Source organism: Plectropomus leopardus, chromosome 2 (genome assembly GCF_026936395.1).
Source record: "Plectropomus leopardus strain MGB_pleo_1.0 chromosome 2, ASM2693639v1, whole genome shotgun sequence".
In the NCBI taxonomy this organism is placed as follows: domain Eukaryota; kingdom Metazoa; phylum Chordata; class Actinopteri; order Perciformes; family Serranidae; genus Plectropomus; species Plectropomus leopardus.
Genome location: NC_142177.1, coordinates 17,778,341 through 17,790,658, shown reverse-complemented (window position 1 = coordinate 17,790,658; position 12,318 = coordinate 17,778,341). Strand labels below are relative to the sequence as shown.

Genomic DNA, 12,318 nt, shown 5'->3' with positions numbered 1-12,318 from the left:
GGACGTTTACTATCAACTGCCAACTCTTGTGCATAATCATCCACAGTCACAGCAAACTCAAACTTACATACACTTACTACATTCATGATTGTCATTACAGTAGATGACATCTATAGAAACCACATGGTGTTGTAAGTACAAAACTACATCATTAACTTTCCCATTTAAGCAGTAGGTTAAGTTAGTTAGCAACTTAGTCCCAAAATCAAGACCTTTATTCAGACTGCTCAATCTTTTATTTGTATGTTTTGATCTGAACAAAGTGCGCTTGCAGAGAAAGTCACGTTTTGGTCACAAGACACTAAATACCACTTATGGTATTATGAGCTTTGAATTCAATTATAAACCAGCTTTTAACAGAACCATAAAAAGAGTGGCAGTTTCCTAAATTATAATTTGTGTTTTTCTAAAGTATTAGCATATTCGTCTACATTGTAGTCTTATTTTTGTGGAAACCTGTTGTCAAAACAATCCATCCAGGCAAAATACACAGCAAAATATACACACAATACTTTGATAGTGTCCCTGTCATGTCTGTTTTTACAAAGGTAGAGGAGAAGGAAAATCCCTGAATTGATTCCCCATTGTTAGAGACCGTGAGTCTGAAAGAATCCAAAAAATGACCCCTGTGCTTTAATGTAGTGGTTCACAATATTTTTGGGGTTTGTGAAATGAAGCAGTGTCCATGAGTGACCCCTCATCACAGGTTGTAAAGAGCCTTTTCATCTTCTTCCCTTTCTGGGTAATGGTCTCACAACCCTGAGATTTATCTTTATGTGCTGTTTTGGGTGTCCCAACCCTTAGGTTTAGAACCATCGCTTTAACAAATATTTCTTGAGGAAGAAACACTTTTTAATCACCAGGGAAATTCTTTTTTTAACATTCCATATATGCACATTGACAATAAGGCTGGGCAACGTGGCTTTAAAACAATATCCCAATATTTTTAGGTAACAAAATATGATATATATCTAGATATTCTGAAATATCTAAACTACTGTAAACTACTAAAATACAAACTTATTGAATGAACTACAGTTACAAGTAAAGCACATAAACTGCTTTTAGGCAAGGCATAGGTATAGCAAATTTCATACAACAGGGCAATTCAATGTGCTTTACAGAATAATAACATAAAAACATAACAAAGAATACAGATTTACAATAAAAGAGAAAAGAGATCAGATATAAAGGTAAAATTAAATACTAAATTCTAAAAAAAATAAATAAAGTTTAATGAAATACTATTGTAATGTTAAATAAAGTTAAATAAAGAATTGTTATGGTAAAGTTAAATCAAATATTGTTATAATTACATACTTCAAAGCGGAACCTGGTTCATCTTGGGTCGGAAATGTTGATGTTTTTGCTGTGGACTTGAAGCTTCCGGTCAACAGTTGGTTTTTAGCATTGCAAAAAATTAAACTGTAACTGCGGTATGAGGATTCATCCAGTGTAAGCTGGAGACAAGCTAACAGTTCTCCAGTTCATATATTGCAAAGATTTGCGAGTCACGCTGGTGCTCCGTGGTCAGTTAATGTGACTAAACAGTTGTGATGGAAGCTCTGCTCACACTACCGAACCACTACTCATTAAGTTAGACTGTTACCGCAGCACCGTTAAATGTGTTGATTTATTCTCTGTAAGCTGAAAACAAACAAACAGCTCTCCAGTACATATATTAATAGTAATTGCGAATCATAATGGTGTTCCATGGTCACAATAATAGTCACTGTCTGATGCTCTGCAAAAGCCCTGCTTTTGGTGTGTGTGTCTGTGAGAGAAAGAGAACTATAGGAGACGGGGAAAAACGAAACGCCAAAGCGAGTCTCATGCCAGTGGATAATAAAACCCAAATGAGACAATTTATACTTGATATTTGGATAAAGTCATTTTTGTACGTCACACGTGGAATGAGCCAGTATACATCGAGTATATTCAGTTTATCGGCCTCCCCTTATTGACAATAGACACAAAGAATCCAAAGGCGTAAAGTTGGAAAAGAGATGGTAGGCTTCGTTGAAGACAGACTGTCTGCACTGTTAATTGCAAGTGATCACAACCTATTTGGAGGGTTGCTGTGGTAACAACATAGGCATCAGTAACTATGTAGCTACACTGGTGATGCAGCTCTCCAAAGCAAGAAGCAAGAAATGGAGGTACATCATTTCACTCTTCAAACAATTGCGCTGCAATGTTGGGGTGCAGAACTCCTCCATCGGCGTCTGTCCAAGAACTATTGTTCTCCATGTTGTCCTCAATGTCAGCCCAGATTCTGCACTTCTGTCTGTGATTTGAGGGGCCAAAGCGTCTTGACTGAGACGCATCTGTAGAAATCCGTTGGAATCGCATTTCAAACCACCTCCAAATGTTGTTTGGGTCCAATTTGCAAAAATTGGCATTTCATGTGGTTTTGAAACCAATGAAAGCAGTTCTGGGTGCTATACTTTGCTCAAGGACATCTTGGCAGTGCCAAGGAAGTGAACTGGCACCTCTACAGCCAGTCAACCAGTACATGGTAACTGGTAGTTTGTGTGGGACTCCAACCACCACCATTTTCCAAGCCAAGTCCTGACAAATTGAGCTTCTGTTGTCCCATTTGTGGGGATGCAGTTATGCAAAAGTTTCACGTTTGCATCTGTCTGATTCAGAGTTACATAACATAAAAACTCAACTTCAAAGTGACATTGTGACTGGAGAAGAAGTGAACGCTAAGTGCTGTTGCATACCGTTAAAGGAGGACAATATGAGCTCAAACTGCACTGTTCAGTTCTGAATGGCTGAGTCATAATGGAAGCCATAAAATACCAATAAATACAAGCCTGCAATCATTTACAATTGTAAGCATTTATATGGGATCATGTAACAATTCAAATGAATGCACAGGAAATGCAATAATCCATTTAAAACTGGGCTGTAGACAGATTTATAAATAGCTGAAAGGTTTTATTGCATTGGTTTAAAATACTTGTGAGCAGAAGAAAATGTAAAAAACAACCGTAATGCACAGCCTCTTATGAATAATGATCCTGCTAATGTCTTTAACTCTACTTCAGTCAGTTTGACCAATCAGATCCTCTCTTTTCATTTTGGTCTTCATACTTCCCTTCAGACAGCCCTAATGTTTTATCTTAATTGAAAAAAAATTCTTAAACCAACCAAATTCTTTCAACCAACACAAGATCTGAATTGCTACAATTCTTGAAGTTTTTACTGGGTTTAGATGAGGCCAAGCTCATGAGATATTTGTGTCACAGTATTCTGGCTGGATGCGTCATTATCAGATTCTGCAGAGCATGGAGAGATGCAGACCTTTCCTCCGAATCAAGGAACAGAGCTGTGGTCAGCGCGAAGCTGGAGACGAGAGCAGAATGTGCAAGTAGCTTTCATGTTTCGACTGGAAGAACTCTTGTTCTAACAATCAGACCCCGAGGACCCGTGTTTGTCTTCACAGCGTTCAGATATTGTTCTGTTGCTAAGTTTAATCTCAGGGGAATTTGTAAACAATATAGGAAAGCATGTTGTGCGTCTGTATGTGTGGGTTTGGATGAGCAAGTGTGGGATTGACTTTGTGTGTGTGTGTGTGTGTGTGTGTGTGTGGTTACTCCTCAATGGAGCGTGAGTCTATATACAGAGCTCCTAATTAGCGAGGGCAACCAGACATTCCAAAAGCTACTTTCTCCGTTTTTCACTCTGATAATCTCTGTTTAGTTCAAAATGAGAGCATGCATGACAAAAGTCTTTGAGTTAAATTTTGTTTTGAACAGAAGGCATGCTGTGATGCTAATTAACGAGTAATATTTACACTATGTACAGTATAATTGCTCTGCTCTTCATTAAACAATCACTGCCAAGTAACATTTGTTTGTGGAGCACACAATGCCAGGTGTTGGAGAGTTATGTCAAAAAAGCTCAGTGTGTGTCTAGCTTCCTTTGCTCCATCATTGGTCTCTGAATTGATGAATTTTAATTAGGAGAATAGGCTGCAAAGCTGAGCCGGCCTAATTGCCTGTTTAGTCGCGGAAAACAAGAACGACTGCGATTCATCTCCAGTGTAAGTTCAAGGAGACATTTTATACCTTTCTGGCCCATTTAAGCTTTAAATATATCCTCTGCAAGTTAAATCGTTTACTCACTAATAATGGACCCAGTTTAGACTTCAAGTTAAGTGCCGCAGTTTTTGCTGAAGTTGTTTTTTATACCCAGCAGCAGCAGCAGCAGCAGCGCAGATAGAGAGCGAGATACATGGCCAACTCTGAGATATGCATTTGAGGTGTATGTTAATTAAAATCAGCTCTGACTTTTTAAATCCCTTTATTTCATAGGACAGATATAGCGTGAAAGGGGGATTGAGAGAAGGGATGACGTGCAGTAAAGGACCGAAGTTGGACTCGAACCCGCGGCCGCTGCGGCGAGGACACAGCCTCCGTACATGGGGCGCCTGCTCTACCAACTGAGCCAATGGGTGCCCCATATCAGCTCCGACTTTGACTTAACTCTTTTGTATGCACCTTTCTTTTCACACCAGAAATTATTCTACAGTGAATCATGAAACCTAAGGCAACAACCAAAAATATTAAGATTTAATAAAAGAAAAATCTGAACTAAAGGAATCTGGGGAACTCCAGAGGACAAGTAATACTTATTTTTGGTGCCAGAGTGCCTCAGAATCTCCAGATTTTTTTTACTTCTTCTCTCATCTTTGTCTTCAGCTTTGCACCTCAGCTGCTGCTCATTTTTTTCACACTTACTCACTTTTCTGCACTCTGAAAAAATTTCTAGTAAAATGACAATAACTACTAGCAACTATAGTTGCAGGCATAACACTTTTATTATAAAGTGTCACTACCGTAATTACTTTAACAGTATATTAACGTTTGATTTATTGTAGTATTCCAAATAGGAATATGAAGTTTACAGTGTAATACTGTAACCAACCTGCATGCGACCTTTGGCCCTCCATTAGGTCTACTTTTGGTAAAATGAAAAATACTGCATAATCCCTTACATTCATACAGCAGCTTGCTGTTTATATTAACTGTTGTTTTGGCTCCAAAAAGCATCGAGATGCACTGTGTTTTGCTGTATTTTGGAAAAACAGTACATTACTGAATTTTGTTGTATTTTACAGCAATTTGTTACATTTTAACCCACTACAAAGGGTTCCCACAGTCATGGAAAACCTGAAAAGGTCATATAATTTTGCTTGTATGTAATGAAATTGTTACAGTAATCTTTCGTGGATAACCTTCCAAGTAATGCTGCTCAACAGCTACATTATTTTCTGTAGCTGTTGATGTGGCTCCTGTATGTGCCAATGAGTGACATTTTGTCTACTCTCATGTTCGTCCATGAGCCAGGAGGTTCGTGCCAGTTTAGAGGAACCATTTCTCACAGTGATTTTTCAAAGTATATGTCCCTACATCATTACAATTTTTCCATGTTTTTTGTTCCTTTTTACACATAAAGCCAGCATTAAATAAGGTAAGCTTCACAAAGTATCATGAAGTCGTATGTCATTGTGAAGCTTAGATTTTATTTTATCTACCAGTCACATTTTCATGACACTGGGGGATAACAGAATTTGACTTTTGTCCTCTAATGCTACAATAGGGCAAATTCTGACTGCCTCTGCAAATGCCCGTATAACTAACTTCACATCCATCTTATGTACAAATAGTACAAATGATCATGGAAATTTAATCGTGGGTTCTTGAAAATGGAGAGGTTTTGAATTATTCTGCATGAAAATCTTTGGCAACCCGGGCCACAGCACCTCACCTGGCTCCTTCTTATGATTTATTCCACTTTAAACTTAACTTTCATTTGACACTTTAGTCTGACATTTCAAGTGACAAGTAAAGTGCAGTAATCACTTGCACTGAGCTTCACAGATCCCTTGTGTGCATCCTGAATTTGCACATGACTTGGATCGTTGTCTTGAACTGAAAGTTGATCATGGGAATCCCCGAGGTCTTACTCCAGGTGACAGACTCTCTTTTTATCCCAACTACAGGTGGTGCGTTGAAACCTTTCATAGTATTGCAGCATAACATAATATCATAAGGCTGCATTACAGTAAAATTATATAATTTTCACTTTTCACTCACTTGCCTTCACACATTTAGTAATTATATCCAAATTACTGATCATTATTTATCAAAAATCTCATTGTGTAAATATTTTTTCAAAACACCAGTAGTTAACCCAACAATATGGTAACAACATCAGTAGGGAGGTATAGGTATATAGTAAAAAATATAGTGGCATTCGATTTTCTCCAAATTGCGTAGCCCTAATAATATGTAGAAACATTTCCAGTTTCTAATTTTTACGTTTTTTTCAATATGTGTAATAGCAGCAAGTCTTCAATTTGGATAGTTCAATAACAATCCTTGGCCAGGACATGTTTTTTTTTAAATGCCAGGCAAATGGGGGGATATGTGAAAAGCTGCTGTATCACATTCTGTATCTTCAGACCCCAATATCAAAGGTTCTCTGAAGCATTACAACACATCTTCACATCTAGCCCTGTGTAAAAGCCATCAAAGAGGGAGACCTACAGGGAACCGCCCTTATCACCGTCACCAGATGTTACGTAGGGAGAGATCCGATCAAACCGTCAGCCAGGATCAGTTTGAAAACAGCTTCATTTGTCACTTTCTGCCACCGAGCCCCCTGCTCAGCGCAGAGTGAACCTGTGACTAACGGGTTTAATTTGTGCGGGTAATCAAAAACTTAACAAAACAGTAAATGACAAAATGAGCTACCTGATCGCATTCAGCTCTTGTTATTGAGGAGTAAATGGGATTCAATCAGAAAGGGGGATTATCCTGGGAAACCTCTTAAATGTGTGCAAATATGTTAGTTAACATTATTATTGCAAAAAAAATACCTGTAGTATGTGGCTCAAGAGCTATTAGCTCTAGCATACACATACATTGAAAAGTGCATGAAACACATCTGCCTTTTCAAGGTCACCAAAATGATCCGAATATCTATAAACCTTTAAGAATATGACATGTGGCAGTCCTTGTGTCGTGGTAAGTGGCCTCGGATAAAGATCTGTCAGTATGACTTCTTCACAAAGCTCTCGCGTTCTGAGGCTGCAGTGTACTCAGTGCATCTGCCCTGTGATGCCACGTCCTTCTCCTTCTGTCCTTCTTCTCCCCGACTCTGACAGCAAGTCGTTCCCTTTTATGGACCGTCTTCCTCAAAAAAAGGCCTTCGTAAATGAGAGTGCAAGATCAAAACCAGCAGCTGAGTGCCTTCTCTCTCAGTTGCCCTCCCAATGGGGGGACAGGGGCACTGCGTCTCTCTCTCTCTCTCTCTCTCCTGAGGAGTTTGCTAACAGTTGCAGAGAGATTTAAGAGACTTTCCCTCTCCATCTTGCCTGGGGGGGTAATTAGGGAATCGGCACAGGAGGGAAGAGATAGAATGATGGAGGCGAGCAGAGGTGGAAGAGCACTACGATATTTCAATCAGTACTGAGCCTTGAGTTTGTGAGCAGGTGTCTCTCACTGCGCGCCTTATTGTTAGTCCATGTTCTCATAGTGTCAGTCGAGAGAGAACATCAGGGCCACATGAAAGGTTTTTTTACACAGTGTCAGTGGTTAGCAACTCAGTATGAAGGGTTGTTTCTGTGTCTGTTACCAGTTTGTTTGCACGGATGCAATGCAGAGTGGAAAATCCACTGTACCTGTACTTAGAAGTGTTATAAAGTAGATATGAAGTCTTGAACCGTTACCACTCAGTTCCATGAGTACCTGCAATTCAGCAAGTTTTCTCATACAGTGTGTTCTGGCACACTGTCAAAATATCATCTGACCTTTTGTGGAGTGCTGCAGTTGTAGATACCCATTTAGCTCAAAATATGGACAGACAGTGCCGTATAAAAAAAAACACTCTGAGATCCAAAAGCTTGAGGAACACAAGATAGCCAGGAGAGCTGACTTTATTTACAGTTCTGACGTTGGACGTGTCGCTGGTCCCAAAGGTTGTTTTTTTGTTTTTATGAAATGAGTGGCTTCAATTTTTTACCACCATAGAAAAATGAGATTCTCCGGGACGATATTTTACAAAATTGTAGGTTTATGAGTAAAGCCATCAAGTGGCTGTGACTCAGGAGGTGGAGCAGGGAGTTCATAAATCGGGAGATCTTCAGTGTGATCTTTCAGTATCCTTGGGCAAGATACTGAAACTAAAATTCCTCTTGATGGCTGTTCCACCACTGCATGAATGTGTGTGTGAATGTGACTTTGCAGTGTACAAGCTCTTTGATTGGTTGAAAGACTAGACAGATGCTATACAAGTGCAAGTCCATTACCAGTTTCCAGTCACCATTTTCTTGTCAATGTAAAGCCCATCAGCGTGAGGGCTGGAACATGGTTCTCTTGGCTAAATGTAGGCAAACATGCTTGGGGTTTGTTTGGAGAACATCTTCTTTTACCACCTGCCGACAGGGGTCGGATCAACCAACCTGCTTACAGTTTCAGGTTGTTCTCTTTAGATTTTTTTTTTGGAGTACCCCTTTAAAAAATCTGACAAATACTCACACTACTGCCCATCTTTTATTAAGATGATTCAACCTCTTTGGGTCTGATTTTCAAGATCCATAACTGTGATGTGCAATACTGCTCCCTCCCTGCCACCTTCACATAAGACCAGTTAGTTTCGCAACCAAACACGAACTCGCAAATCCTGATGATCATTGCGCTGTTTACATAATTTAATTAGGCAGCACTTTTAAAGTGATCACGCTGGGAAATTTCATACATGTGAAACTTGGGACATTTTTTTAAAAAAACAAAGGTAGTTCCAAAAATAGAATTTAAATGATTTTTTTTCTTAATATAATTAATATAGTATTGAGCAGCACATCCAACATGTCTGTTAGTAATGCACCTTATTGAAGTATAATGTAAAATTAAATTATAATCTTATTTTAATGTGTTTATGATCCATCATCCGCAATACAACCCGAATGTCCTTTTTTTAACCCAGAACTGAATCTTGAAATCAAATTTAAACAATATACCACCCATCATGGGTACCCATGGGTATTGAACCTGATGCAGGGCTCTGATATGTGTGTGAACAAGTGTTGCAGTTTTTTCCATCAGAATATGAAGACAAAGGGTGTTCTTACTCACTCTACTAACTATTTGAAACCATAGGAAAGGAGGAACCCATTTTTAATCAACTTGTTGATCTTCAAAAATGCCTCAGTGGTGTTCCTCTTAACAGTTGCATCTCAAACACGCCCCATATCAGATAAACAGTTGATTGCGATTGGCCCGTCAGATCTCAAGTAGCTGGATGTCTGTGGAGGGGGACCAGACACATCTGCTAGAGCAAATAAAACACCAACTTAAAGATTTTTCTGGTGCAAGGTGAAGGCTCACCAATCAGAGTCCACTGTCCGTAACATGACCTGCAACCAGATCGCTGGACATCTGCAATAATTCATCCCATGTATTTACTCCATTGCAATTCCTCTGACAGACTGGAATGTTGTGCAGGTTCGATGTTTGCCCTTCACTCCGCCTCAGCCCCCGCAGTGTCCCTGAATTAGAGAAAGCAGGTAGAGATTCAAGGCTATTATATTATGATAATAGTCAAGGCAAAAAGGTGCGTTTCCATCTGGCCTTTGCATCGACTTATGATTGCAGCCTTCCTCTGACCTCATTCATAGTGGCTTTTTTTTAATGGTTTGACTGTGATCTTGTGTCCTGAGAGAGAAGTGGACTCCATCAGAGGCTCCTGTGTGGACACTGTGTGTCCCCTTCATCACTTTCGCCAAGATTCACAATTTTTCAGCCTTTTCTCTTCCCTCCCTTACCTCTCAACCTCTATTTCTCCTTCTCCCTCTCTATCTGCTGTACCGCAGTCACTCTTCCAACCTCCACTGATGAGAGTTATTATCCTCTTACACATCGTCCATCCCCTGCCCTCTCGCTCCCCGACTTCCCCTCATACTTCTGCTTTTAGTGGTCTTTATAAACCCTCTCACCTCTATTCTTGTCTTCACTTACTTTTCCTGCTTTGCAATTTCCTCCTCTGCTTCCTATCTTTGCATCTATGTATGTGTCTATTAGTCTTTTACTGCTCTATCTGTCTTTCTCCATCCATCTTCCCCTTTTTCTCCATCTTCTCTCTAATTGGGAGGCAGATGTTGACTCTGGCTGACTAATGTTTCGGCAGCAGATAGACCTCACCGGTGATCTTGGGTCACGTGAGCAAAAATGGCCAACAATATGCACCGCCTGCCACCAGTTAAATTTTCAGCTCCAGCGATTTTGGCGGAAAAGCAATTAGGATTTGGAATTAGTGTTCAAATTAAAGAGGAATTAAACAGGCTAAGAGATTAACCCTTTCAGGCATGGTTACCCCTCTTTGGATCTAAAAGCGCACCATCATCATATCACCGAATCCCCCTTGTTGAAAAAGAAGGTGGCAGAGCTGACGTGTGATTCAAACATCACGTCCTCTTCCTCCCTACGGGACCGGGAAGGCTGATTATATATTGACGCTGTCCTCGGTGGAATAGCTGTAATTGTTTTTCTTCTTCCTGTCTTTGACTCTTTTCTTTTCCTTGCTGGACAAAGTGACAAATCCTGCTTTGAAACTTAATGACGTTTGAAATAGACTTCAAGGCTACAATTATCCTGTCCATACAGGCTGTCACAGGAATGATGGTGCCATCCAGACCCAATTATGGGAAAGAAGACACCTGTAACTGCTCAGACCCACAAGGGACTGCCGGATCAGTCATAAGTCCAGCTGCAGTTCTCCTTCTTTGGTTCAGACATTTACATTTAAGGAGCAAAACATACTTCTGCTGTACATTAAAACATTAAAGCTGCATTTTTGTGCCACTGCACCAGTGATAGCTGTGCCAAAGGCATTATGTTTTTGTGGTGTCCATTTGTCCCGTTCTTGTGAACGTGATGCCTCAAGGACACCTTGAGGAAATTTTTTTCAGATTTGGCACAAACGTCCACTTGGACTCAGTGATGAGCTGATTAGATTTACAATGTCAAATGTCTAGGTCACTGTGAACTTGTATCCGTTTCAATATATAAAGAAGGACATAGGGGTATTTTCCGAAATCTGACACAAGTGTCCCCTCGGACGTGGATTAGCTGATTAGAATTTGGTGGTCAAAGGTCTCTGTAACCTCACAAAACTTGCTTTTGGCCATAACTCAAAAATTCATGTGCTAGTAATTTCACACAATTATCTAACAGGATAAAATGAAGTGTTGACATTTTATATCCAAAAGGGCAAAGGTCAACTTCACTGTGACATCATAATGCTTTGCAACAACACTTTTCTTGCCATTATTCAACGCTATCACTCAGAACAGAAAGGGTGACTTTTGGTTAGTTACCGAGTTCGTGAAAGCGGTGGTGATTGTATAGATCTTCTGTGCTGCCAGGGGGAAGATGTGTGTGATGCATCCATGTTTTTAAAGATCCAGCTTCAATGCAGCAACACTTGAAGCATTGTCAGCTGTCATGTCTGCGTCTGGATAGACATGGATGTAAACTGTAACTTCAGCTGCACTGGTTCACAGAGGCGCACAAACGCCAGGTGGTAATTCTAGTTTTATGTCTAATTTTTGTTGCCTTTGATCTGATAATTGAACATTGTTGGTTTAGCGTCTTCACAGCATGGCATCCACCACCCGCCGCCGTGCCCACTGAAGTAACCAGAGTGCTTATGCATTAGCTGCTGAGATGCTTTTTGGTGCCCACTAACGTGACAATAGTGGTAAGGTTTTAAAAAAAAACATCCAAAATGTTTTCAAAATTATACATTGCCATTTAATTTAGACAAGAAATTACAATATGTAGGCGTTATAATTGCCACTCTCTCCTTTTCTCTGTTTCCCTCTCGGCTTTTTATACTTCAGCTCCAAGATGTCCTTGTCTCCCTCCTTTTAAGTTTTTCTCCGCTTATACTGTCTTCTCATTTGAGCATGTTAGTGCTCCAGCCGTCTCTTCTCTCTGCTGTCCCCCTCCTGTGAGCTGACAGTCCTTTTCTTTCTGCAGCAGCAGCAGCCTGTAAATGGCTGCCTGATGGAAAGTGACATTTTCACAGAACCCTGTGAGAGAGGCGAGGTGATCTCTCCTCTTTCCAGGACAAAGTGCTCCTAATTGCCTGGTCGCATTTGTGAGCCCAGCTGACAAACTCGTGCAAATCAATAATTCTGCTCGGGGAAGATGCGGGCACACAAGGCCTCTCACCCTGATACGTGCTGCGAAGGCACAAACACGCATATGCATACAGATGCACGCATGTATCAGTGAGTAA

The 12,318-nt window shown here is 40.2% G+C and overlaps 1 protein-coding gene across 2 annotated transcripts in view; it reads left to right on the top strand.

The window, feature by feature from the left end:
- Window positions 1-12,318, top strand: part of cdh4 (cadherin 4, type 1, R-cadherin (retinal)) — a 246,035-nt gene that overhangs the window by 193,801 nt on the left and 39,916 nt on the right. The gene's annotated exons all lie outside the window — the stretch shown is intronic.